This window comes from Mus musculus, chromosome 6, assembly GCF_000001635.26.
Source record: "Mus musculus strain C57BL/6J chromosome 6, GRCm38.p6 C57BL/6J".
Lineage (NCBI taxonomy): Eukaryota > Metazoa > Chordata > Mammalia > Rodentia > Muridae > Mus > Mus musculus.
The window spans coordinates 17,435,918-17,439,402 of NC_000072.6; the positions used below are offsets into that span (position 1 = coordinate 17,435,918).

The following is a 3,485-nucleotide window of genomic DNA, read 5'->3' on the forward strand; positions in this document are numbered from 1 at the left end:
TTGTAAAATTCTTCTTATCAAAAGAGAGAAGCAAAGTTTTTCCTGGCGCTGAAATCTGAAAGAACTTTCTGCTGTGACTCTTTCTAGAGAGGAGAAGAGGTGATGTAATGAGCAGTGTCCTCAACAACATTTTTACAACAAATGCAAGAGCTGATCTCCTTTTCTAATGAGGTGAGGACATTTATTATTTCAACAGCTGGCAATGGAGCTCCATCTCAGAGGTAAACAACTTAGGGGCAAAGCAGAAATCTCTATGGATCTACAGGGCTGTGCAAACTTAAGAAGATCAAGAGAGTGGTTTGGCTAAATAGAGAAAAACCAAGCTTGATAGCCAAGGGGTAAGTTGGTCATGAATAGGTGAAGGATAGACATAGGAATAGCGACATCAGTGCTCGCTTCGGCAGCACATATACTAAAATTGGAATGATACAGAGAAGATTAGCATGGCCCCTGCGCAAGGATGACACGCAAATTCGTGAAGCGTTCCATATTTTTCCATTTTAATATCGGATAAAATCGACTTCCAACCCAAAGTTATCAAAAAAGACAAGGAGGGACACTTCATACTCATCAAAGGTAAAATCCTCCAAGAGGAACTCACAATTCTGAATATCTACGCTCCAAATGCAAGGGCAGCCACATTCATTAAAGACACTTTAATAAAGCTCAAAACACATGTTGCACCTCACACAATAATAGTGGGAGACTTCAACACACCACTTTCATCAATGGACAGATCGTGGAAACAGAAACTAAACAGGGACACAGTGAAACTAACAGAAGTTATGAAACAATTGGACCTGACAGATATCTACAGAACATTTTATCCTAAAACAAAAGGATATACCTTCTTCTCAGCACCTCACGGGACCTTCTCCAAAATTGACCATATAATTGGTCACAAAACAGGCCTCAAAAGATACAAAAATATTGAAATTGTCCCATGTATCCTATCAGACCACCATGGCCTAAGACTGATCATCAATAACAATATAAATAATGGAAAGCCAACATTCACGTGGAAACTGAACAACACTCTTCTCAATGATACCTTGGTCAAGGAAGGAATAAAGAAAGAAATTAAAGACTTTTTAGAGTTTAATGAAAATGAAGCCACAACATACCCAAACCTATGGGACACAATGAAAGCATTTCTAAGAGGGAAACTCATAGCTCTGAGTGCCTCCAAGAAGAAACGGGAGAGAGCACATACTAGCAGCTTGACAACACATCTAAAAGCTCTAGAAAAAAAGGAAGCAAATTCACCCAAGAGGAGTAGACGGCAGGAAATAATCAAACTCAGTGGTGAAATCAACCAAGTGGAAACAAGAAGAACTATTCAAAGAATTAACCAAACGAGGAGTTGGTTCTTTGAGAAAATCAACAAAATAGATAAACCCTTAGCTAGACTCACTAAAGGGCACAGGGACAAAATCCTAATTAACAAAATCAGAAATGAAAAGGGAGACATAACAACAGATCCTGAAGAAATCCAAAACACCATCAGATCCTTCTACAAAAGGCTATACTCAACAAAACTGGAAAACCTCGACGAAATGGACAAATTTCTGGACAGATACCAGGTACCAAAGTTGAATCAGGATCAAGTTGACCATCTAAACAGTCCCATATCACCTAAAGAAATAGAAGCAGTTATTAATAGTCTCCCAGCCAAAAAAAGCCCAGGACCAGACGGGTTTAGTGCAGAGTTCTATCAGACCTTCAAAGATGATCTAATTCCAGTTCTGCACAAACTATTTCACAAAATAGAAGTAGAAGGTACTCTACCGAACTCATTTTATGAAGCCACTATTACTCTGATACCTAAACCACAGAAAGACCCAACAAAGATAGAGAACTTCAGACCAATTTCTCTTATGAATATTGATGCAAAAATCCTCAATAAAATTCTCGCTAACCGAATCCAAGAACACATTAAAGCAATCATCCATCCTGACCAAGTAGGTTTTATTCCAGGGATGCAGGGATGGTTTAATATACGAAAATCCATCAATGTAATCCATTATATAAACAAACTCAAAGACAAAAACCACATGATCATCTCGTTAGATGCAGAAAAAGCATTTGACAAGATCCAACACCCATTCATGATAAAAGTTTTGGAAAGATCAGGAATTCAAGGCCCATACCTAAACATGATAAAAGCAATATACAGCAAACCAGTAGCCAACATCAAAGTAAATGGAGAGAAGCTGGAAGCAATCCCACTAAAATCAGGGACTAGACAAGGCTGCCCACTTTCTCCCTACCTTTTCAACATAGTACTTGAAGTATTAGCCAGAGCAATTCGACAACAAAAGGAGATCAAGGGGATACAAATTGGAAAAGAGGAAGTCAAAATATCACTTTTTGCAGATGATATGATAGTATATATAAGTGACCCCAAAAATTCTACCAGATAACTCCTAAACCTGATAAACAGCTTCGGTGAAGTAGCTGGATATAAAATTAACTCAAACAAGTCAATGGCCTTTCTCTACACAAAGAATAAACAGGCTGAGAAAGAAATTAGGGAAACAACACCCTTCTCAATAGTCACAAATAATATAAAATATCTCGGCGTGACTCTAACTAAGGAAGTGAAAGATCTGTATGACAAGAACTTCAAGTCTCTGAAGAAAGAAATTAAAGAAGATCTCAGAAGATGGAAAGATCTCCCATGCTCATGGTTTGGCAGGATCAACATTGTAAAAATGGTTATCTTGCCAAAAGCAATCTACAGATTCAATGCAATCCCCATCAAAATTCCAACTCAATTCTTCAACGAATTAGAAGGAGCAATTGGCAAATTCATCTGGAATAACAAAAAACCTAGGATAGCAAAAACTCTTCTCAAGGATAAAAGAACCTCTGGTGGAATCACCATGCCTGACCTAAAGCTTTACTACAGAGCAATTGTGATAAAAACTGCATGGTACTGGTATAGAGACAGACAAGTAGACCAATGGAATAGAATTGAAGACCCAGAAATGAACCCACACACCTATGGTCACTTGATCTTCGACAAGGGAGCTAAAACCATCCAGTGGAAGAAAGACAGCATTTTCAACAATTGGTGCTGGCACAACTGGTTGTTATCACGTAGAAGAATGTGAATCGATCCATACTTATCTCCTTGCACTAAGGTCAAATCTAAGTGGATCAAGGAACTTCACATAAAACCAGAGACACTAAAACTTATAGAGGAGAAAGTGGGGAAAACCTTGAAGATATGGGCACAGGGGAAAAATTCCTGAACAGAACAGCAATGGCTTGTGCTGTAAGATCGAGAATTGACAAATGGGACCTAATGAAACTCCAAAGTTTCTGCAAGGCAAAGACACCGTCAATAAGACAAAAAGACCACCAACAGATTGGGAAAGGATCTTTACCTATCCTAAATCAGATAGGGGACTAATATCCAACATATATAAAGAACTCAAGAAGGTGGACTTCAGAAAATCAAATAACCCCATTAAAAACTG

The 3,485-nt window shown here is 38.2% G+C and overlaps 1 non-coding gene across 1 annotated transcript; it reads left to right on the forward strand.

Annotated features, from left to right (window-relative positions):
* Positions 1-388: 388 nt before the first annotated feature.
* Gm25021 lies at positions 389-495 on the forward strand. The gene has a single exon (XR_003956656.1). It is a non-coding gene; the product is annotated as a U6 spliceosomal RNA (small nuclear RNA).
* The last annotated feature ends 2,990 nt before the right edge of the window (positions 496-3,485 follow it).